The following is a 14166-nucleotide window of genomic DNA, read 5'->3' as shown; positions in this document are numbered from 1 at the left end:
GACAGCTAACATTTAAATAGCACCTCCTATGTGCTAGCAACTGTGCTAAGTGCTTTCCAATTATCATCTCATTTGATCCTCACAAAAACCCTGGGAGGTAGATGTTATTATTATCCCCATTTTCAGATGAGGAAACTGAGGCAAACAGAAGTTAGGTGACTTGTTCAAAGTCATACAGCTTTTGTCTGAGGCTAGATTTGCAAATGCAAAGAGCAACTCTAATTCAAAAGCTCTTCTTTCTCCAGATGAAGAAACTGAGATGAAGGCAAGGGAAGGGAAGTATTCAAGGTGGGATTTGAACCCATTTCCTCCAAGTTCTTTCCTCTGTGCCAACACATTACCTCTAAGAGGGAGCCTCAGAGGCCATCTTGTCTCATTTTACAAAGAAGGAAACTGAGTCCTAGAAAGGGAGAGTGACCACTCAAGATGTCACACCTAGAAACTGGCAAAACCAGAACTAAGTCGCAGAATGGTGTAGCGGAGCAAGCCTGGGCCTTAGAGGGACAAAGACCTGGGCCTGTCTCTTACTAGCTATGTGATCTGAGAAAAGTTGCTTGACCCTTCTGATCCTCAGTTTACCCATCTGTAAAAGAAGAGATAACTAAGCTAGAGCATCCCTAAGGTCCTTTCCTATGAAAAGTTTTCTATGAGTTTATAGGCACTGGTTGCTTCTTACTAGAAAGTAATAGTAGTAGTCATTACCACAAAGTTTCTTAGTCACTTCGGAGGAATCACTCATATTTTCCCATTCATTCATTCAGGTATGCCTGTATGTGAACATTCATTCATTTGCATATAAGAAATAACTAATAAATGCCTTTTCATTAATTCATTTATTTGTTTGCACATAGTAAGTAATTGATAAATGCTTTTTTTCATTCATTCATTCATTCATTCATTCATTCAACAAATAGTAATCTAATGCCTTCAGTGTGCCCAACTCCCTACTAGACATTAAAGATACAAAGATAAAAAAATGATGTAATTCTTGTCTTCAAAGAGTTTACAGCCTGCTAATGTAGATATAGCAATTACACATACTACTTGGGTAGAGGAAGGAAACTTGGTCTTAGAGATAGAAGTCCTACTTCCATCTAATCAACCAGCAAGAATTTATTAAATGCCTACCATAGCTATGTACCTATCGTGTAATGCCAGACCCTTGGAATACAAAGACAAAAAAAAAAGTTGGAAGGTGTCTTAGAGACTGTTTAGTCTAATCCCCTTATTTTGCTGATGGGGAAACCTGAGGACAAGAAAGGGGGGTCTTATCCAAGTTTATACAAGTAGTAAGTGGCAGACCCAGGATTTGAAACCAAGTCACCTGCCTACCATATTATTGCCTGGCAATAGAACCATGAATAGGAATTTTTACATCTGGGGGTAAATTCCTACTTGGATCAAAGCTCTGGTAAGTATGCCCCAGTTTTAGTTTTTCATTATATAGGGCTTTATGTGTTATAGTAACTAAAACAAACAAATAAACAAACAAACCAAGGAATAGTTGTTGAATACATAAGAGGGGGTCTTCCTCTTAGAGGGAGAACACTCTTGCCCTATCTGTGGTCCTTTATGCCCCCAAAGTTTGACGGCAAAAATGTACGCGGGATAGTCAGTTGAGAGCCTGTCCCCAGAATGTGTTCATTAAAATTGCATGCTCAAAAAAAAGCCTACAAGTTTGAGACAGCTAAAGATGGAGAATGTCGGATGGGAGGTAGGTCCTCCAGGGCTGCATAAGCAGAGGAGGGGCAGCCTTCTGTGATGTCTCAGTACACAGCGTGGGTTGTTTTCTCTCTCAGTGGCCCACAACATCTCGGGCTGTGAAGGGCACCTCACTTAAGAGCCATTTCCATTAAGAACGCCCTTCCTGTCCTATGTTCCATAAATCCCGTATCAGTGCCTGTAATCAGATAGGGACCCTGACTGTTGACTTTGTTACGGTACCTGGAGCAAGTCTCTATCTGCTAATTTAAAGCTATAAAACCATAGCTCAGGGTTCCAGTGCCCTAATTCAGACTTCCTCTTCTCGGGGGCATTCATGCCAAAGTGAATAGGGAAGAAGGGAGGGGGTGAGGGAGGGGAGGAGGGGAACTCTGGCTAATGAAGTTAAGGAAGGCAGGACATCCTCTCCAACATCCAACAAGCTTTTCCAAAGTCAAACACTCTCTCTGTACTGCCTAGGGACAGACTGGCTTTTCTCCCACAGTTTTTTTTCTCTTTTATTAAAAATATAGATATCTTTTGTTTTTATATCACCTTAATTTCTGAATGTATCCTTTCCCATTCTCTACCAAGTGAGCCATCCTTTCTAACAAAGATTTAAAAGGGAGATGGGGAAGGGAGGGGGCAAAATAGTTCAGCAAAACCATCAGACACATTAGCTGAGTCTGAAAGTGTATGTAGTACTCCCCGCTCGCAGTTTCCCACCTTTGCAAAGAAGGGAGGGAGGAGATGCATTTTCTGACCCTCTCCAGCCAGGGTCAGGTTTCTTAGTCAGCATAATTATGCATAATTCTGTTTATTTGGTTAATCTTTTCTTTTTCATTGTTGTGATTACTGGGTAGATTTCTTTCCTCATTTTGGTGACTTTATTTCATACTTCTCTGAATTCTTCATCTTCCTCATCTCTTAATTACGGTCTCTGAGAGGACCCAATGAGACGGTAAATGTAAAGCACTTTGCAAACTAGTAAATGTCATATAAATGGGAGCTATGATGATGATGATGGTTTTAATAGTCCGTGTGCCACATTCATGCCACACAATTTGTTTAGTCATTCCCCTGATCAATGAGTCTCTGTTTCCAATTCTTTGCTGTCACAAAAAGTTCAGTTATTAATATCTTAGTGCATGTGGACCTCTCTTTGGGTGAAAGGTTATGAATATTCTACTCACTTTCTTAGCATTATGACTATAAGATTATAAATTAAGAGTTGGAAGGGATTTTCCAGGCCATCTAATCCAACCCTGATAAGAAGGGAATAAAGGAGAACATTAAGTAATTTAAAATCACTTCCAGAATGGCTGGACCAATTCACAACTCCACCAACCATGTATTAGTGTGCCTGTTTTTCAATAACCCCTCCAACTTAGGATTTTCCATCTTTTGTTAACTTTTTTTTTAAACTAATTTGGTACATGAGGTGAAACCTCAGAGTTTGGGTTTTTTTTTTTCATTTCTCTCATTATTTGTGATATGGGGCATTCTTTCATGTAGTTGATAATAGCTTGCAATCCTGTCTGGTTATATTTTTTGACCATTTATCAATTGGGGAATAGCTCTTGGTCTCATAAAATCATGGTAATTCCCCATAGATCCCTAAATCTTTAGTCAGAGATATTTGTTGCAAAGTTTTTCTTTTCCTCATTTGGCAGCTTAATTTCTTATCCTAGCTACACTAATTTTATTTGTGCAAAAGATGTTCAATTTCATATCCCCTATAATTCTGGGGCAGCTAGGTGGCATAGTGGATAGAGTGTTGGGATTAGAGTCATGAAGACCTGAGTTTGACTATAGCCTCAGACACTTACTAGCTGTGTGACCCTGGGCAGGTCACTTCACCCTATTTGCCTCAGTTTCCTTACCTGTAAAATGAGCTGGAAAAGGTAATGGCAAACCACTCCAGTATCTTTGCCAAGAAAACCCTAAATTGGGTCATGAAGAGTTGGACATGACTGAAACAACTCCACAGCAACAAATAATTCTGGGGCCAGCATTTTATCTCTTCCTCTCACCTCCCTGTTTTATAGAATCCCATCATTTTAGAATGTCATAGTTGGGTGGGCCCTCAGAATACTGAATGTCAGAACTAGGATGAAGTTTAGAATATGAAATATAAAAGCTGGAAAAGATCTTAGAAATCACATAGGGCAACCCTCAATCTCTCTCCACAGATGGGAAAATGGAGGTTCAGAAAAGTTGAATAAGTTGTTCAAGGTCACATGGAAAATAATAATTTATATTTAAATCATGTTTTGAATTTTACCGAACAATTTACATGTATTATTTTCCCGTATGAAGTGGGTACCAAATGTATCATTTACTTCACTTTACAGACAAGAGAAAGTACCCTCAGAGACTGGAAATCCACATTTACATAGTAGAGAAGATAGGATTTGAACTCGGGTCTACCTAGATTATTACCTGTCATGCTGGTAAGCAACAGAACCAGGATTCAAGTTTAGATCCTGGTTTAGTACTAAAAGGGAGCTTTAGGTCTTCAAGTCCAAGCACATCTTTGTACACATAAGGAAACTGAGTATCAGAGAAATGAATTCATTTTTTCAGACCGACAGTTAACAAGTAGGCAGAAATGGGATTCAAACCCAGGTCATTGGACTCCAAATTCAGTCCTCTCCCATGGTTCCACACTGCCTCCAGGTATAACTCTTAATTGGAAGAACAGCTGGATAGAAACTTACACCTTTGTTCCAGTCTCTCTGTCTTACCAGAAAGGGAAACCAAGGTCCAGAGGGGAAAAGTGGAGACAATGAGGTATAGTGGAGAGGGCACTCATTTTGGAATCACAGGGCCAGGGTTCAAATTTCTGTCTTTTGCCTCTTTTTGTAACCCCAACACAGCATCCTAGGAAAGTCCCTTCTTTCCTCATCTATCCAATAAGGAGATTAGTGTAGACCATCTCTCAAGCCCCCTTCCCATATAAATGTTAAGCAGTCAGCATTTAACCGAAGATCCTATGAAGGGACTTACTCAAGATTCCAAAGCTACCCAGCAACAGAAAGGGAAATGGAAGCCAGGTTTTCTGATTCTCACTCTCATGCTCTTTCCACTGAATTCCTTCCCCTAGACCCCTCTACTTCACCCTGCCCCCCTTCTCCACTTCTACCTCCATCCCAGGAGCCCAGAATGGAGATAGCTCTGTCTTTGGTTATGTTCCAAGTTGCAGCCTGAGCTCAAGTGGGAAAAGGAATAGGCAGGAAGATTAAGTCAGCTAAGCAACACGGGTCCTTGTTCATGCTTGGGTGTCTGTTAATTTTGTAGAAAAACAAGTTGGGAACCCAAGGAGGATGGAATGGAGCCTCAACTGAATGCCTTTTTTTGAATCCATCAAGGGACTGTTTAACAACTATCATGAAGGGATTCAGCCAGTTCAGGGGAATGTACATTAATGTAATTATGGTATATTATTACTCAGTGGTTATGGGTAATGCAGTTGAATTACCTGAACCGAAGCTCAGCTCAAGGCAGACTTCTGCAGTTTCTTTACCTCCCTTTATCAGATAGAGGTGATTAGATGAGTCCCAGTATCTAGTTCCAGTATCTATAATTCAAATTTTAAAAAAAGAAAAAAATGACATGAAAGAATACACCGACCATTTTTCTCCTTAACTACTCGAGTTTGATTTAGATATAATAAAAAATGACATTTACATATTGCTTTAAAATTTATGAAAGCACCTTTAAAATCATAAAATCATAGACTTGGCACTAGAAGGAGCCTTAGAGGTGATCTAGTTCAAGGTTCTTCTTTTACAGAGAAGGAAATTGAGGCTTGAATGCCTTGTTCACTAACCTGCGCAGGGTAATTTCCCCTCTTCACCCTGGAATGTAAGTTTTTGGGGGGTAGGGTCCATTTTTCATTCTTGTCTTTATATCTCCGACATCTAGCTCAGTCCCTGACACACAGAGAGCACTTAAAATGCTTGTTGGATTGGACTGGATGGAAGACATTGTGAGGGATAACCAAAAAAGCTTTTGGTCTTGAATCATCTCTGTGAGCTCTCTAGACTGATTGGATTCACTGGATAATTGCCAACGCCTCCTTTCACTTTATGCTATATAGATCTGAGCTGTGGATTCCTGTTTCTTAACCCCTTGGCATCTTTAACCAGTCACAGGAGAATGGGGCACCTCTACTACGTGACTTTCCGAACCCAAGCTGTGTATATGGACAGGGAAATATAAAAGTGAGTAACTCAGGAGTTTTGTTTTTTGACTTCATTTCTGTCAGGTACCCAGATACTTTTCATCAGTGGTTAGAGCCCAGGGTTATTGAGGCTAAGTTACCAGGTGGTGCTTTTCTTAAGACCACAGAACTTCTTATGGAGTAAGGCTGTTCTGTGACCTACAGGCAGGTTCTCCTGACCCTGGACAGTGCCTTCAGGTAATCAGCCCGGTCAATCCATCTCCCCTCTCCATGCATGAAAGTCTTAAATCCCACTTGAGATATTTACTAGCTGGGTGACTCACTTTAAGTCATCTAACCTCTTCATGCCTCAGTTTCCTCCTGTAAAATATTGGTTCTTAAAAGGACTGATAGTTCTTCTAGTCCTCAGATTTCTTTTATGGTATCAATGTTAGCTTTTCTAAGAAGCATAGTTCTGTTCTGAAACAGCTGCCTCAGAAGCTTGGAGGTTCCTCTGAGGAATAAATCTCTTGTAGATTCTGTGATTCATTTTTTCTTTCTTTCTTTCTTTCTTTCTTTCTTTCTTTCTTTCTTTCTTTCTTTCTTTCTTTCTTTCTTTCTTTCTTTCTTTCTTTCTTTCTTTCTTCCTTCCTTCCTTCCTTCCTTCCTTCCTTCCTTCCTTCCTTTCTTTCTTTCTTTCCTCTCTCCCTCTTTCCCCTTCCCATATGTCTCCCTCTTCTTTTACCTCCCCTACTTCTCTCCCTTCTTCTCTATCTCTTCTTTGTGTCACTCACTCTCTCTTTGTGTCTGTTTCTCTCTCCCTCTTATCCCTCTTTCCCTCTTCCCCTCTCTCCTTTCCTTTTCTTCTCATTAAAGAACTTGAGTGTAGCCTAGAATGGTGATTTTCCAGGAATAATTATGGGCTGAGTCTAGTTTCCAGGCAAATTCAAGTCAAGCCAACACTTATTAAGCACCTACTATATGTCAGGCACTAGAGATAAAAAGAAAGAACAATAAAACAGTATCTGTCCTCAAGGATCTTATTTTCCACTAGGGAGATACAACATGTAGCCAGATAAGTATGCAAGTGATCATTTGAGGACCAAGGAGAAAGGGCTAACCATTAGAGAGCTTAGGTAAAGTTTCTTACTACATGGAGTGCAAGGACTTTTCAGGGGTAAACTGGGGGAGGGAAGATGGTCAGAGGGACATGCCACTTGTGTATGTAACTAGGAGATAAAATTCCATAGCAGTCAGCCATGCCTGTCTTCATCCAGCTGAGGAAGCTGAGGTTCAGATGATATGACTTAGCTGAGCTCATGAAGTCAGAATCATAAGACTGGGGAGCTAGAAGGGGCCTCAAGAGGTCATGTAGGTCAACTCCCTTGTTTTCTAAATAACAAAACTGAGGCTCAGGGACATTAATTGACTTGCCCAACATTACACAGGTAGCAAGCATCAGAGCTAGGAATTGACCCCTGGCCCTTGGATTCCGAAGTCAGGACTTTTCCCCCCAGACCACACTATTGTGGCCAAAGCAGAACTGAACCTGGGTCTCCAGTCTCCTGACTCCCACTTCATCCCTCCCTTCTTTTCCATTACACAATACAAAGTATATTCCTTTCATTCATTTATTTATTTATTTATCTAATCATTCATTCATTTAATTATTTATTTATTCATTCATTCATCTATTCATTCATTCATTCATTCATTCATTCATTCATTCATTTATCTATCTATCTATTTATTTATTTATTTACTTATTCATTCATTCATTCATTAATCCATTTATTTGTTTGTTTATTTATTTACTTATTTATTCATTCATTCATTCATTTATTTATTTACTTATCTATCTACCTACCTACCTACCTATTTATTAATTTATTTATTTACTTACTCATTCATTTATTTATTTATTTATTTATTCATTCATTCATTTATTTATTCATTCATTCATTTATCTATCTATCTATTTATTTATTTATTTACTTATTCATTCATTCATTCATTAATCCATTTATTTGTTTGTTTATTTATTTACTTATTTATTCATTCATTCATTCATTTATTTATTTACTTATCTATCTACCTACCTACCTATTTATTAATTTATTTATTTACTTACTCATTCATTCATTTATTTATTTATTTATTCATTCATTCATTTATTTATTCATTCATTCATTCATTTATTTATTTATTCATTTATTTATTTATTTACTTATCTACCTACCTATTTATTTATTTATTCATTCATTCATTCATTCATTTATTTATTTATTCAATCATTCATTTATTTATTCATTCATTCATTTATTTATTTATTTGTTTGTTTATTTATTTATTTACTTATTCATTCATTAATCCATTTATTTGTTTGTTTATTTATTTACTTATTTATTCATTCATTCATTTATTTATTTACTTATCTATCTACCTACCTATTTATTAATTCATTTATTTATTTATTCATTCATTCATTTATTTATTTATTTATCCATTCATTCATTTGTTTATTTATTCATTCATCCATTTATTTATTTATTTATTTATTCATTCATTCATTTATTTATTTACTTATCTATCTATCTACCTATTTATTTATTTATTTATTCATTCATTCATTTATTTATTTATTCAGTCATTCATTCATTTATTCATTCATTCATTCATTCATTTATTTGTTCATTTATTTATTTATTTGTTTGTTTGTTTATTGTGGGGGGCCAATGTAAATGAGTATACTTCTCTCTTTGGTTCCAGTATCTTTCCCTGTCTCTCTATCTGTCCCTCTGTCCTTCTTGCCGCTCCCTCCATCCCCCACCCTGTTAGGTGGTTCTGATAGAGATAAGCAACCCACAGACTTAGGGTCCTGTCACCAGGCCTTTGAGGCCAGCTGCCCTGAACCATCACAAGGCAGTAGTGGTGGCGCTTGGGGCAGGGGAGGGGGAGAGGGATTCTCTTTAACCAATAGCACATGTATTTTCCCAACTTGCCTTTCCTTTGCATTTTGTGGGCACCCACATTCAGAAAAGCCCACATTGTTCTGGAGACACAAGGATTTGGCATCCTCCCCTTTCCTGGGGACTCCTACTATGCAAGGTCTGTCTACCCTTATCTCTCTCCCTGGGGGCTGGGAAGCTCTCCCAAGAGGGGAGGACCAGAATATACAGGGCAGCCGGTCGACTTAGCTATGGACCAGCCAGGGAGAAAGGGAGTGGACAGGAGAGAGTATTCTGTAGAATTGATAGATGCCTGTAGTTTATAAGTTATTAACCACCAGGTAACAGATTTGATTAATTTTGTGCCTGGAGGTTTTTTTTTTCTTTCTTTCCCCTCCTCCTCCCTAAGAATCAGAGAAAACAAAATATTTTTCTAATTAAATAAATCCACGGTGCCCGCTAATGGAGCCCGTCTGTGAGCTCGTGACAAGGCAGGGGTAGAAGTGGAATAATGATTTTATTTTTTCATTAAATAGAATTATAGGCAGTTACTCAAAGCAACCCTGAGCCTAATTGAAAGAAAACCATTTCTTCTTAATTTACTTTCACGGTTTGGAATGATAAAAGAGCGCGTTCACTGGGAAATTAAATACAAAACACAGCACAAGTAAAGGACTTTTTTCTTTTTCTTTTAGGTGAGTTTTCTACCCCCACCCTTCCCTAAATCTGAAGCATTGATCTCCAGGCACAGGTGAGAGAGAGCCAGGAGAAAGGAGACCCCCATCCCCCTCCTGCTCTTGGCCTGCCTGAATTTTTGATCCCCTTCGAAAGAAGATAAGACGATCAATTGATTCATGGCTTCACAGACCATCTCATTTTACAATGAATAGCTAGTATTTGTACAACACTTTAAAATTTGCAAAGCCCTTGACCTGTATCAGCTCATTTGATCCTTACAACCCTGTGAAGTAGGTAATATTATGATGCCTATTTTAGAGATGAGGAAACTAAGGCAAACAGAGGTTAAGTGACTCCTCTAGGTTCACATAGATAGTTGTGTGTGAGGCTGGATTTGAACTCTTGTCTTTCTGAATCTGTCCTTCACTCTAGCCAACTAGGTAGCCCCCCCCCAACCACCCAGATGAGGGAACTAAGACCCAGAGTGGCAAAAAAACAAAAACAAACCCCCAAAATCAACCAACCAAAAAAAAAACCCCTTTGCTTCAGTTCCCATAGGTAGTAGAGTATAGAGATGCTAGGGAACACGGAGATAAAAACCAAATAACCCTTGCCCTCAGGAAGCTTACACTTCAGGGAATGATGCAGAGCAACAATGTATACATGAACAATGTCCACAGCTGATATAAAATGCATATGTGATATGAGCACAATGTGATATAATTATTAGCTAGGGTGGCACAGTGGATAAGTCTGGAATCAGGAGGACCTGAGTTTAAATATGACCTCAGACAGTTACTAGCTGTATGACCCTGGGCAAGTCACTTAACCCTGTTTGCCTCAGTTTCCTCATCTATAAAATGAGCTGGAGAAGGAAATGTCAAACTACTCCAATACATTTGCCAAGAAAACCCCAAATCAGGTCACAGACAGTTGGACATGACTGTACTACCTTAGAGCTCAACAAACCACCACTCTCATTTTACACATGAAGAAGCTCAAGTCCAGAGAGGTTTAAATGACTTTTCCAGGGTCACACAGCAAGTATGTGTCTGAGAGTCCAAACACTGGACTCTTAATGTTAGGTCCCCAAATGAAGCTCCATTCTCTTGGTGCCCTCCTTCGCCTTCCAACAGAGTTGGGAGTTGGTTTGGTCTTTCCTTTATGACTGGTGACTTTGGCCTTATCCTGAGCGGGTAGAGGGAGGATGTGATGGGAGCCAGTGAGGGTATGGACTGCCAAGTCCCTGTATAACTGTGTCATTCCTAAGTTGGTTAACGGGTTACTATGATTTGTTTTTATCATATGTAGTCAATATTTAATATTTATTATAATATAATCACTATTTAAACCTGGCCTAACCCAATCCAATCCAACCTGACAAACATTTATTAAGTGTCTATAGCATGCAAGGCGCTGTCTTCTATCCTAGATCTTTTTGCTCTTACTCTCCCCCCTGCTTGGAATACTCCGCACCACCAACTCCTTAGATTAACTCCATCCTTCAAGGCCCAGCTGCAGTCCTATCTCCTCTATGGAGCCTTCAGGGATCACACCAACTTGCAGCAATCTCTTTCTCCTCTGAGTTCACAACACCCTCCCTAGGATGCAGCTGGATTGGAGGATCATAGGCAGGTAGGTGTCCCAGTGGAAAGAGTGCTTGCCCTGGAGTCAGGATAATCCTGAATTCAAAGCTCATGTGCTTACTAGCTGTATGACCTTGGGCAAATTACTTAAACATCCCTTGCCTCAGTTTGTCTCATCAGTAAAAAGGGGGGTGACAATAGCACCTACCTTCCAGGCAGTTGTGAGGATCAAATAAGATACCATTTTAAAGGGCTTTGCAAACCTTGAAGTACTATATAAATGACAGCTATTACTACTAGATTTAGATTTGGAAGGGATCTTAGAGACCCTTTAGTCCAAATCCCTCTTTAGATTCATAAGGAACCAAGGTGGCGGTGAGGTGGGGGATGGGGGTGGTGGTAGAGTGACTTCTCCAAGGTCACAGAGGCAGCACACAGCAGAACCAGGATCTGAACCCTCTCCTTGATGCCAGAGCCCAGCTTTGTACGCCCTCTTCTACCAGTGCACCAGAGGATTAAAAACTGGGTTGTCTGGGGACAGGAACAGGAAAAGGGAGGGGAAGGAGAGGTTTCAGAGATGGTGATCCCACATGCCAGAAATTGTTCAGGCAAGATCTGTTTTCACTAAGCATTTCTGCTACTTTTTACACTAAGTGTTTCCTTAAGAAGGTTGGAGCTGCTCAGATAAGTTTCAGCTACGGCTGGGACTCTTCTGGGAAGCTCCCTCTTGTGCCTCTGTGGGACTCACAGGGCCAGCTTCCCCTTCCTCTCTCTCAGCAGATGGAAACTCAGCCCCCGAGGGGATCACAGAAGCTCTTCTCCATCCAGGCATCTTCTTTTTGTTGTTGTCATTTTTCAGTCATGTCTGAGTCTCTGTGGCCCCATTTGGGGTTTTCTTGGTAAAGATATTGGTTTGTCATTTCCTTCTCCAGCTCACCCCTTCCCTAAAAAAGGTTAAAAAAAGAATAGGGGATAAGGAACATTTTACTTATATCATTTATTCCACTGGGGAATGGCAGCAGATATCGTCATGGGAATCTAGGAATTCTATTTCTATTGTTTACTAGTTAGTCAGCAAGCAAGTATTAATGCTTACTATGTACCTCGCACTGTACTAAGCACTGGTGAGACAAAGAAAGTCAAAAATAGTCTTGGCCCTCAAAAAGTTCATTTCTTCTAATGCAGGAGACAACAAGCAGAGAACTAGGTATGATATGAGGTATAGTTTGGTGTAAATGGAAGGTAATTTCAGCAGGAGGCATGAAGGGGCAGGGAGGTCAGAAATGGACTCCGGGGGAAGGCAGGATTAGAATGGTTTTGTAGAATTCCAGAGGATGGAAGTGAGGAGAGAGAACATTCCAGGTGCAGGGAACAGCCAGTACAAAGGCACACTGTTTGAAGACTCACTCTTGCCATTTATCACCGTATACGATCAATTTAATTCAATTTGAAGAGCATGTGTTAAGTCCAAATTATTTTCCTGACATTGCTAGTTGCTGAGATTTGAAGGAAAAAAAAATAAAAATAGCCCTTGTCTTCAAGGAGCTGATGTCCTACTATGGAGATAGAATAAGAATACAGATACTTACATACTGTGTTTGTATAAAGTAACAATAAAAGAAGCTTGGCTTTAGGGGGAGACAACATTAATGATATGAGGAATCAGGGAAGGTTTCTTGTAGGAGGTGACATTTGATATGAGCCTTACAAAGGGGCTAAGGATGCTAGTAGGCAGAAGTAAAGAGGGAGAATACTCTGGCCTAGCTGCCACCCAGGAAAGTGAGGGATGGAGGACAAATAAGAGACCAGGGGCCTCCTCTAAGACTAGAGGTCCTCCTCCTCTGAGACTAGGGTCCTTCTCACACAAGCACATCTACTGGTTAGGCACTGCAGGACAGAGGGTGCAAATAGCAAAAAGCCCTAATGGGAAAATATAATGTGTGGGAAATAGATCCATTCATGAGATGCAAAGAGAGGAGATACCAGCAGCTTCTGAAAGACCCTTTGTGGAGACTGGTGTGTAAAGGGAGCCTGGAAAAAATGGAAACACTCTGTTCTAGAGGTGGATTTTTAAGCACCACCTGGGCCAGAGAATGGTATGTCCCCTGAAAAAGGGAACAAGCACCATCTGCTGGTGACTGAGGAGAATAGCAGAAAAAGAGGGGCTTGCAACAAGATAATCCCATGCTAGATGATGCTAAAAGACTTAGAAAGTAAAAAAAAAAAAGAAAATGGGCTCTTTGATGAAACCATTAACACCTGCGGGCAGCTGAGGAGGGTTGAAAGAACCCAGAAGTGCAGAGTATGGAAATAGGGGGCAGAGGTCAGGGGTGCCTGATGAGATCTTTGTGAAGCAATTGATACAGTCCCAATAGGGACTGTAGTCATCCATCATCTATGAAGCACTATCTATGTTTTATTGTATTTTGTTAAATATTTCCTAGTTACATTTTAATCTGTTTGGGCAGCACACGGGCAGTGTCTTTGATGCTTCTGCTTTAGAGAATTTCTCATTTTTTTCCTGATGATTTCCTTCACCCAGATGATCTGAGTATTTCAACTTCTGACCTCATCCTCCAGGTTGGTCACCAGCTCCCCTTATAAGCACACAGGTTCACAAAACTTAAAACACAAACCTTTGTTTTAAAAGTAGCCAAAACACTTATTTGCAGCCATATGAAGAAGTAGTTTGGTTTGGACCATGATTCCTTGCTGTCTCTGTAAGCACAGCCTTCAAAGAGTGTCCTTTGTTCATATTGGGAGCAGAGATCTAGAGCTCACAGGGACCTCAGAGATTATCTAAGCCCAGCTCCCTCATTTTACAGATGAGAAAATCAAGGTTAGATTAGTTAAGTTACCTGCTCAACCTCACACAGGTAATGAGAGGTGGGCTGGGATTCTAGGTCCTTAGATGCCAGGGCCACTGCACACAATGCCTCCCACTTCAGTCTCTGTAGGCATATTCCTCTCAGAACCCTTCTTTGGAGGGCAGTAGCCATGCCTGAATAATTAGAGCATTAATAGACACTTTATAAAGGTCTTTTGAGGATGATTCATTTCCTTTCAGCACTGTGCAATTCAACAAACA

The sequence above is a fragment of the Phascolarctos cinereus genome, unplaced genomic scaffold (genome assembly GCF_003287225.1).
Source record: "Phascolarctos cinereus isolate Bilbo 61053 unplaced genomic scaffold, phaCin_HiC Scaffold_726;HRSCAF=1367, whole genome shotgun sequence".
NCBI lineage: Eukaryota > Metazoa > Chordata > Mammalia > Diprotodontia > Phascolarctidae > Phascolarctos > Phascolarctos cinereus.
This window is presented reverse-complemented; position numbering follows the sequence as displayed.